This window comes from Rhagoletis pomonella, unplaced genomic scaffold (assembly GCF_013731165.1).
Source record: "Rhagoletis pomonella isolate Grant_MI unplaced genomic scaffold, Rhpom_1.0 Rhpom_scaffold_00008, whole genome shotgun sequence".
Taxonomy (NCBI): domain Eukaryota; kingdom Metazoa; phylum Arthropoda; class Insecta; order Diptera; family Tephritidae; genus Rhagoletis; species Rhagoletis pomonella.
Genome location: NW_023458562.1, coordinates 23,677,231 through 23,688,816, shown reverse-complemented (window position 1 = coordinate 23,688,816; position 11,586 = coordinate 23,677,231).

Here is an 11,586-nt window from a genome sequence, read left to right as displayed (position 1 = left end):
AGGCATTGTGGAGTGGAAGCGCGCACTGCTTACCACTACACCACAGCAAGCCCTCGATATTTAACAGCATACTTTGCCTTTTTATAGAGCTTTTAAAAGCGCTTAAAAAATTGTTATGAATATTTTTGCCTTCGCTGGTAATAAATATTCTGTACCTTCATCTCCATCTTCAAGCACCCAGGGTGGATTGCCGCAAATCGTGTAGGTGCAGCTCGTTGTGCCTAAATATCAGAAAGCCCTACTGTTTCCAATTGCACCAAATAAATCATTCGCGTCTTTCTGCGAAATGCCCCGATTCGTGTTCTCAGTGGGATAATTATACGGTGCGTATACGAGTACGATCGATAGTGTTCTATTTTGTCAGCGGATAAAAACGGATCTGATTTATTTGGTACATCAATACTCATCGATGACTTTAGTTCGTGAAATCGTTTAGTGCCCGAGGAAAATAGCCATGCGGCTGAAAACTGTGGAGGTCCACACCAAAACAATACAGTTCGAAAATTAAAAAAAGGTCTTTTAATGCAGATCCCTTCTATTAACTTGTTTTTATCGAAATTATAAATGAAGGAACGAAAAAATGCTACACACCTTGCCTTAAGTGGCGTTGAAATCACACAATCGCACCAAACGGTAACGAATATGGAAACAGGAAGTACTGCTGCTCAATATTTTGAAACAAGAAGGTAGATTTCCACTGTACGTAGTTGTACTTAGGCCCCTAGGCGACTTGGTAGTCTAGTGGTTCAGAAGCAGCAAGTATCTGACTCGATGGACCGTGATAATCTCAGGCAGAGTGGTGCCCATGTTGAATGCAATTACCTAAAATATTTATTCAATTAAAAATTGGTGGAGTACGCGTTGTGGCCATGCTAAAAGACATGCATAGTCCGAAGGCTTGTAGAGCTAGGGGTTTTGCCTAATAAAACTCTGGAAGAGTTTTTTAGCCTTCCTTCACCCAGGTGATTTCTTATGACATAAATACACACCCCGGTCTCCCAGACCGAGTTCCTTTTGATCAATTTTCTAGTTTGCGTCTTTTAAGTTATTTAAGACATCTTTATCAAATTAATTTAAGAAGACAATATTCAACTTATTTCATTAACGAGTAAAGAAATATGTATAAGTTCGGACGAAACCGAACTTTATATACCCGGCGCAGGTATCAAATATCGTCGCTTCAACTCTCTCTAAACTACCCTTGCATAATAAGCAGAGGTGTTTTTGCCGATTTCATACGTTTTCGATATTATGCTGGTAGACCGGTTCAAAAAAACTGTTTTCTTCTTTTCATGATATTAGTAGAGAAATGAGTTTCTCTACATGTCCAAAGGCATTTTTCAAAAGGCTACCCCCAATATCTTTAATATCACATTAGCCAATCGTATTTGAATGTCAAAATTTTTTTGATTATCGTCTTAGAACTCAAAATGTGTATAATTGGAAGCTATCTCGAGCTATTTCGAAAAAATCACCAGGTTTATAGTGGTAGTTTTTACCCAGGAATTCAAATATGTTGATATTTTTATCTTATCAAGCAGTCGTGATTAATAATAAATAGAATCTGCAACTCAAAATTGACAAATCATGAATTTCAATTTTCAAATTGTCCAACTACTTATCCCCAAAAATTTTCCAATATTCTCAATACTATATACCATCCTGTTCTATTTTTTCCGCCCTTTTAAATGTCATCAACGGAATTTCGTTATATTTTTTTAAGTTCGAGTTATTACCGATTTTTGTCAAAAGCAGAATTGCTTGTTTCTAAGGTTTTTTACGACGGAAATGCTTTTTCGATAAATGATTTGTTCTTGTAATTATCCTAATCTTGGGCCAATGTTTTCATTACGCCGAATTCAAAATTTGAGATATTGCGAATGCGCAAATCTCTTTGTATGTAATTTTTTTTGCATTTTTTCGAATAACAAAATTAATTTATTTCTTAGGTATAATCATTATTTCTCCGTTTTTTATCGATTTAGAGGAGAAAATATGTAATCAAAGTCGAATATTGCAATGTATTCTTAATGCTTTTGCATAGCACGGCGGTAAAAAGAGATAAACTATATATATGTGTGTGCTGCTATTGAGAAAAATCGGTAACTTAAAATAATAAATTCCGAAATTCCGTTGATGGCATTGAAAAGGGCGGAAAAAATAGAATAGGATGGTATATGGTATTCAGAATATTGGAAAATTATTGGGGATAGTTGGACAATTTGAAAATTGAAATTCATGATTTTGTCAATTTTGAGTTGCAGATTCTATTTATTATTAATCACGATTGTTTAGTAAGATAAAAATGTCAACATATTTGAATTCCTGGGTAAAAACTACCACTATAAACCTGGTGATTTTTTCGAAATAGCTCGAGATAGCTTCCAATTATACAAATTTTGAGTTCTAAGACGATAATCAAAAAATTTTGATATTCAAATACGATTCGCTAATCCGATATTAAAGATATTGGGGGTAGCCTTTGGAAAAATGTCTTTGGACATGTATAGCAACTCATTTCTCTACTAATATAATTAATCTTAATGATATAATTGAACCAAGTTTGGTAGAAATCGGTAAAGTGTTTACCGAGGTACATCTTTGTAGACATAAAGTGGGCGGTGCCACGCCAAATTCCTACAGGTCTATAGCAGACTTATTTATTGTTAAGAGATTGTTGTAAGTATTAAGTTGGAGTAAATCATCGTCCTAGTTATTGAAATATTGGAGTTTTCGTATTTCTGAAATTTACCGTTATACGGGAAGCGGGCGTAATTTTAGTTAGATTTGAATAATTCTCAACGAATTGTTTTCACACCCATTTTCCAAAAATTTCATAATAATATTATTGTTTACTAAAATTCTACTTATCATACTAATTTTCAACAACTTCCATCCGATATTTACTGAAATATCGTAGTTTTTGCATTCTTCGAAAATACCGTTATATGGGAAGTGGGATTTCGCCCATTTTCAATACAAGCCTACCTACCTACATAGAAAATTTCGTTGAGTTATCTCATTTTTTCTGAGTTATCGTGTACACGGACTCACGGACGAACGGACCGACTTCTCTATTCATTCTGAGAATTTATGTATACCTACATTTGTCTGTAGCTTTATCGATTCCTTTGCAGCCGTTATGCGAACAGCGTTATAATACCTTTATGTACAAGTGCGCTCGGTTATAAAAACATGAGTTTTGCCCACCTGCAGCCCCTCGATGTTTCCCAGTCATATCTGAGCGAATTATTCACCCAGTTTATAATGGTGGCTTCGGTGGCCGAAGTAGGGAGCGGTATAATTGGTTGCGGACCGAGGAATACCTCTTCTGAGCGAACGATGGCCAAACGGGCAGATGTCTCATTACCGGGTAGTCCCGAGTGACCTGGCACCCAGAGTAAAGCAGGCTCGTTGTGTTTGCCAACCAGTGTTGCCAGGTCTTCGGCTTGAGAAAACGTCTCTCTTGATCTGAAAAAATTTCATTTCCTACCCAAAAACTTCTTTTTCAAATGTTTGCACAAAGAATTGTTTTTATTAAACTTTTATTGTATACAAAGGTACATATGTACGTAAGGTACATTAAAATTTCATTTCCTCTGCCACATTTAAAATTCATCCTAAACTGGTTTGAGATCGTTAACATAAAAATCATTTTATACATACACTTGTGATCAGCTGATTAAGTCATCGATTTCGGCTGTTTCTTTTTTGTTTATTTAATGTTTATTATTTTTCCATAAAAGCCTAGCTCATTCATTATATAATAAAAAAATAGAAATCCACATTTCAAACTTTGTGCAAAAATTATAAAAAATCTGCAAAATATCAGCTAGATTTTCAACTTTTTATTCAGATTTTTTAGAATTTTTTTGAGTATGCAGGTTGATAGCCCATTAAATTCCAGGGCAATAATGTGCAAGTTTTAAGGTGCTAAAGAATCGCGTTGATTTTTAATATATATATTTTTTTTCTTTTAAACATTTGGTTAAGTGGTCTGTTGCCGAAAATGCTAAATTACGTTCTGTTAAGAAGGAACATAGCAATATTTCAGCCTTTTTACGTTCATTACATTTTCAATAAGGGGCCCCATGCGACTAATTGTGTCATTTTCTTTATGCGCTTAAATAAGGGTTAAGTCGTCTGCGTCCAAAGAATAAATATTTTTTGAAGCAGCTGCTGCAAAAAACAAAGCTTGTAAAGATTTATTAAGAAAAAAAAAACAATATCTGTTCTACTTATAAGATTTAGTAACCGAGAAAAGTTACTGGGAAGTTAAAAAACGTAATTTTTTTACACAAAAAACGTCCAGACGTCTACAGGATACAAAAAACGTCCAAATGACTTTAAAAACGTCAACCTGGCAACGCTGTTGCCAACATAATTTAGTCGATACTTGCATTGCCCAACTCGTTTGGAAATGGTTAGAGGGCTGGCCCATGCCAAAAGTGCAGCTTGCTGTCACTGCAGACACGTAAAGTCTTTCCCCTCCACCTATTTTTCACTAACATAGTCCATGGCTTTGAGGATCGCAAGTACCTTAGTCTGGAAGGCAGAAGCATATTTCCCCAGAGAAAAGTGAAAATAACCCTATTTACTTCGACAAAGACCCCAGGGTCAGTTTTGGAGCCATCAGTAAACTCAGGAAACTGACAAACACAAATACTCAGATTTCTGCCGTCAGCAATTTCCGCCTCGCCCCACTCAGTGTTATACCAACACCCGTTTCTTTTTAGCACTGCCCCTACTTGTTAAATTTTACTTTTAGAGCCGGCGGAGTAGAATTCTAATCCCTAACTTATTCCCAAAAGAGGAACTATTTCATCAATGACTGAAGTTAAACTAAACATCAATTCGCATTAAGGAAGTAATTCAAGGTTAAGGTTATTTGTACAAGCGATTGAAAGACTTTCAACGAAGCTACAAACACCAAGAGCGAATAGAGTGATCTTTGCGCTACCGTAACTATATATGTAAAAAAAAGTGAAACGGATAACCCTTCCAGTATAAATACAAACTTACTAATAGAGTTCAGAGTTCAATGTACGGATCGTGACAAACAGCTGCTGCAACGGCTTTACTTCGATCAAAAAGAAGGATACGTGATGCCAGCAAAGAGAAAAAGTAAAAAATTTTGAATAAACAGAGACTAATTTGCATAATAAACAAAAAAATATATGTAAGTTGATAATGGTGAATAGTTATGTGTATATATGTACATATGTATGTCTGTACATAAATATGTTGGGCTACCTGAGATTGATACGCACATAAATAATAGGAAGTTAGCAGATAATGAAAATGACAGCGAAAGGGGTGAAAGTGTGCTGAGTAGTCCTACTTTACAAAGGATCGTGCAACAGGATCACAGAAAGCGATCGGAAATTCGTTTGGCAGAGACGGCGAATAAATAGCAGTAAGTGGTCGTAGCTAAAAAATTATCAGGGAATCTAAAACAGGATAGGTAATTCTTCTTTCAATATTTCGCTTCGTTCAAATGACACGGGCAATTTCTTTTTGCTGTAAAATTTTTTAAATTGTTCTTAAACAGCGTCAACAACGCGCAGCATGAGGAAGTACCAACAAAGCGCAGCGCACACAAACTTTGCATAATTTATTTCAATTTCTACCACAAAAACTTGCGGCGCATTACCCAAAATCGGGCTTTATTTACCACAGCGCCAACGAGTAGATAACCAGCAGCAAAAAAAAAAAGTACGGATAAAAAAGCAAATTACAAAAAGCAAAAAATTGAAGATCCTTTATAATGCCACAGTGCGCTGTTCGCCGTTGTTTGTGCTATATAGTATGCTCGCAGTGAACTTTCGCCAGCTGAATACACGAGCGCTCTTTTGTATTGTGCATTTATTTCTCATTTGCATTTGCATTTTTCATTGTTTTCCCAACCAGTGGGTATAGCAAGGATAATGCAGCAAGGAAAGTGTGTGTGTATGTGTGCTAGAGGGCGGTCGTACTGGCAATAAGCTGCACTCCATGGCTGGCTGGATAAACGCTGCATTCACTGCACGCGATATTTTTGGAATATTTGTCAGTGCGCAATCATGCTTGCGAAGAATTGTTACACTCGCCCATCGTGTATATGCAACTAGCAAGCGTGCAACATTTGCAAACAAACCAGGCGCACTAATAAGGTGCCAAGCAGTCAGACACACTCCGAAACCATCAAACGGGTCCAAGCCGAAGTCAAGAAGACAGGCGACCAACCATCCTTTCAGCGTCAGCCTTTGCTGGCTAGTCCGACTACTCGGTGTTGCAAGTGTGGCAAATTCGGCAGTCACATTTTATGCATTTGCCACATCAACATGCATTCTGATTTTCGTACAAGTTTTTCACTTTTTATTTTCCAGCTTCTATGTACTCAGTGGAGATAAACAATTTTTTCTGTCTGCGACCAGCTACATAATGTCATAGCAGCGCATTTACTTAATATCCTTGTCATATCCTTTAAAGCGTACAAAATACATGCTTAAGCAAATATTTAGTAGTGAATTTCCTTCCACTCGTAGAGCAAGTGCAAAACAAATTTGCACCCCATTTTCATATTTTCGCCTACCACAGCAAGGTGAAGATAATATATAGGATCAATATATGCAAACAAATTTAACTGCCAACGCACACACATACTCACTACACATGAACTTCGCTGAACATTTATACATTTCGTGACCCAACTCATCGCTTTCCTCCTCACACATGCTACGACAACCTCAATCTGCGACATATGTACATATCGGTTGTGCTCATGTGTGTGGTCTGACGGGGACAGTTTACAAATTATGCAAATAAATCTTAAGAGTTGCCTTTTTGTGCGGAGCATGAGTAACACTCAGCACGTCCTTTTTATTTCATTTGGTATCCTTCCTTTAAGATTATTAATTACAAAACATATTGCTATGTCCGCATTCTAGTTGCCCATCAGACCTTTGACGAATTTCGATTGACCCATGCTTACCCTTACATTGTGGGTTTTAATCTTTACATGTATGTACGTATATACGTATTTGTATAATAAGAATCGTCAAATGAACATACGGACATAATCGCAAACAAAAGTGTTAACTTTGTCCGCCGCATAATTATTGCAAGGACGCACATAAATTATATTTCATTTGTACAGCAGTTTTTTAAGTCAGGCATAATCCGAATTATCGATATGGAAAAAGGCTGTGGTATTAAAATTTCGATCAATTTAAAGAAATTGTTGGATTTATATTTTGCTTTTCTTGAATGAATTGTAAAGTATTGAGGAAAAGAAAAAGATCAGGAAGTGTTGTATACTGTCGTATTGTATATCGTAAACTTTAAATGGCTAAAACCATATTTAAGGGATTCGCAAGCTACCATAAATATCGCATTATGAAATTTCACACCCTTGCGTTTCGAAGCCGTAGTCGTTCACTAGGAAGAGAAGATTGCCTATAACCATAGTCCATAGGAGAGGAGGGTGAAACCCCTTCTCTCTGCCCTAGGGGCAACTCCTTGTGGCCCCCAAATTATTTCATGCCTCCCAACTGGGTACTGATCTTCCTTGGCATCTATTATTGGCCGACGGTATGACGTGTTGTCAAAACGCAACCGAAATGTCAATGAAGGCACAAAAGACTATGTCCGTAGACCCTAGAGCCTTTCCAATTTTCCTCGTAAGGCTATGAAGGGCAGTCTCAGTGGATTTTCCTGGTTGATAGACAATTCGGTTATTATCCAGCGATTGTTTCAGTTACTGTACTTTACCACAGACATGAGATACACAGTATGAACATTTTGTTTGGCAGTGCCATGCCATTGTTTCCAATCACGCCCATTTTTTGTGATGAGTGTGGGATTTATTTCGTATACATATCTTCTCACCAAGTCTCTATTTTTTGTCAAAAAATCTTCAGAGACATGCAGCATATAAGAAAAATTCAGTTTGTTTGGCAGGCGTCACGACACTTTTTCAATGAAGCCACTCCTTATCGACCTGGTCTTTCCAACGTGGAGGAGGCGTTCCTTTTCCTCTGTTAGCAACATCGCGATCCGCTGGAACGTTTCTGTCCATTCGAACAACATGACCCAGCCAGCAGAGTCGCTGAATTTTAATTCGCTGCACTATGTATGTTGTAAAGCTCATACAGCTTATCGTTAAATCGACTTCGTTATTAACCATCGCCAACGTGCAAAGGTCCGCAAATATTTCGCAGAATCATACATTATCACAGAAATGAAAAGTGATCACACTCTAGATGTTTTACGACGAGAAATGAATTTACTTCTCAATATCCTACTCAAAAGTATTACTTGTTGGCAGGAGTGATTCTCCGTTGGATTTCAAGGCTGGCATTATTATTGGTGTTAATGCTGGTTCCCAAATAAACGAAGTCGTGTACTCTTTCAAACTTGTAACTGCCAACAGTGACGTGGATGCCAAGACGCGTACGATCCTACTCTTTGCGTGATGACAGGAGATACTGCGTTTTGTCCTCTTACATCTTAGTACTACATAGAATTTAATGGACTAGAAAACTAAATACTTGAAATTTTTCTAAAACTAATAGCCCGAACACAATGAAAACGACGAGCTACAAACCACAGCTGTCAAATTATTTTAACACGTGCTCTTATGTAGATAATTATTTTGGCGACGATCGAGCTACGCGACGGCTGTGGTTGTGGCCAGATTAGATCTATTTCTATTTTTCTGGCGACAGATAAGGTTCTTCCTCTTCTTTTATGTCAAACTCATACAAATTCATGATGTCGCTGCCGCGTTCAAAGAAATCATGTCGCCAACGACAAAGCGTTTAGATAATGAAGATGACAAATTGGAAGCTGTGGTCTGTAGCTCGTTGTTTTCAATGTGTTCAGAACTTTATGAATAAAAAGTTTATTGTTGTGAAAGTTTGGATTTATTTGATTTCTCTACAAAGTTCGAAATGTTGATTTATGTGGTGTCAAATAAAATCGTATATATAAACAGGCACTCATGTTTTCTTTACACCCCTTTTACGACTAAACTATACTTTTAAGGTATAAGCAATTAAATATCATTCGAAAGGTATTTTGATGCTGATGTGCAGTCAATTTTTCAAATTTCAAATTGGTTTAGCATAAAGCGAAAAAATCAATTCAAAACAGGCACCAATGCAAATGCCATAAATGTACATGGTTGGGGCATCCTAAATGTATGCTTCAAAATTTATACTGAATTAAAGAAACGTGCATTGGACTACGCGTATAACGTATTTTTGCATTTCAGGAGACGATATATTTTTGTATACCCAAACGTGTAGTGTAATTAACTTGAAGTTGGTTGCCTACGCAAGCAAATGCATGAGAGTTGAGAAAATTCAACTATGTGCGCTACGCATTCGAATTCATGTTCGAATTTTTGTGAGCTGTCAAACGCACGCATACGTATACGCACGCATACGCTTGCCTATGGAGTTCCAGCTTTATGCATCCCTTATAGATATATATATATGCATTTTTATAACGTGTTTCCACTAACAATTCACTGTTAGCTTTTAACTAGAGCTCGGGTATTTATGCAAGTGATTATGTTTGTTTAACATCACAGAAAGTTCGGAACTGGGTAGAAACTCTTTATAGGAGGAAATGAGTTAATTTGGACCTATTATGTTTTGCATATTTCTTGCATATTTGCATATTTTTGTATATATTTTGCATATTTCCTATAAATAAATTATTATAAGCATGTCACTTTGATGGCAGCTCTTGTTAACTCGCACGCGACATAGTGACCTCCTTCTGCCTCAATAGTGATGACCAGCTATGCCAGCATAGAACCAATCTAATTTATTTGTGGTATGTAGTCAAGTGCAAGCGACGCTGTGAAAATCTGTTGCAAGTTCGCCAACTAAAGCTCATCACCTTCTCTAAGATGTAGGATGCCATTCGGACCGGGCGATTTGAGACTGTCAAAAGACTCAATAGCATATCTTAGGGCATCTTCATTAGCCACATTTCTGGTAACAAACCTGTTGTACCTTGACACTTTGGTTCTCGCATACCCTCCCTCACCAGTTGAGGGAGAGGAAGGCGAAATCATCACCTGATTTCCACGAAATTGAGTCTCTAGAAGAACAGAGAGTTCTCCGTTAAAAATCCATTAGGACTCTTGAGTGAAGGTTTCAATCCCGCTGCAGCCTTCTTCGCAGAGCGAATTATACTATGTTCCCACGGCACGTAATCCGCTCTTCCATTCATAATTTTATCTCTCATTTGTAACTGGCACAACAGTGAAGTCTTGTTCCCCTTGTGAGCGGTATTCTTTGCTCCACAGCTTTGAGCCAATCCCAGTTAGCTTGGGAGAGGCATTTCACCACAATGGTTTCATCCCTCTCTTATGAACGAGCATTGCCTACAGTGCCGGAGGCAATGACGACCCGGATCAGCGTTTAATTTCCGCAGAAGTCATCTGCCGGGTCTAACCCGCCCTCCTCATTACGACAATGAGCAGAGGGCCTGTTACGAGCTCACAATAAGTTGCCCGGGACCCAGACCTCCAGACGTAGTTGCTTCGAGGGAATAGCGAGGGCAGTTCTGCCTCGACCGACCCTTGCATCACTTCTACCCTTGGTATGAGGCAAGCGTTTCGTGGCGCCAGAGGTCAATCTGGATGATCGAAATTGGGCAATGCAACACCAGTACCGTGCCACACTATAACTCGGAGAGGCATTGGGACAGCCATTGGTGTTTGTCACCACAGGTTTCCTTCTCTTGCAACGTTCGCAAGCAGATGTGGAGGATGTCGGTACATCCATCAAGGTCCCACTGGCTTCTAAAGTAACCTCCTTAGTATCAACGACTGATAAATTTGTACTACTTCTTTGCATTAAGAAATTTATGAGGCAAAAAAAAATATTTTTACCTCGCTTTCATTAGCTTGGGATGTAACTATGTTGCTTTCCGGGAAAATTAATTTTTATTGTCAATTACTTTAACACTATTTTAGGTTGGTTTTAAAAGTTGAATTAAATCAAGTTGGGGAACTTCCTATTCTTCTTAATTTATGAAATCTGTATTTTTGTATAAATTGTTTTCTACTTTTGAGGTTACATTTGAATAAAAGCGAGTTTTTAGTTTTTTAAACTATAGTTTAATTTCGTATAAATGCAAAAACAGCAGTATTCATTTTTGGCATAAACAAAAAACATTATACTGCAAAACAGTATAGATGCGAGCGTTAGTCATGCCATTTGCACAAATAAACATATATGTATGTATGCGAGTATAATTACTTATATTTAAACTAAAATTACTCCCAACCATACTGATATACTCGCAGCGCCATATAATCTTTATGACGATTACAAATATTCGTTTATGACTAATGTAAAATTATATTTAACCGTTATAAAATTTATGACAAAATGGCAATATGACGCATTATAACCACCAAATTGAATTTTCATTTTTATTTTCAACAAACATCGTGATTCGATAACTTTGCGTACTCCTATAAGTTTATTGTAACCACCGACCGTGCATATACTTATGTATGTACATACATGAGTGTTGTACATACATACATATATGGATATGTATATATTTATATAAATATAT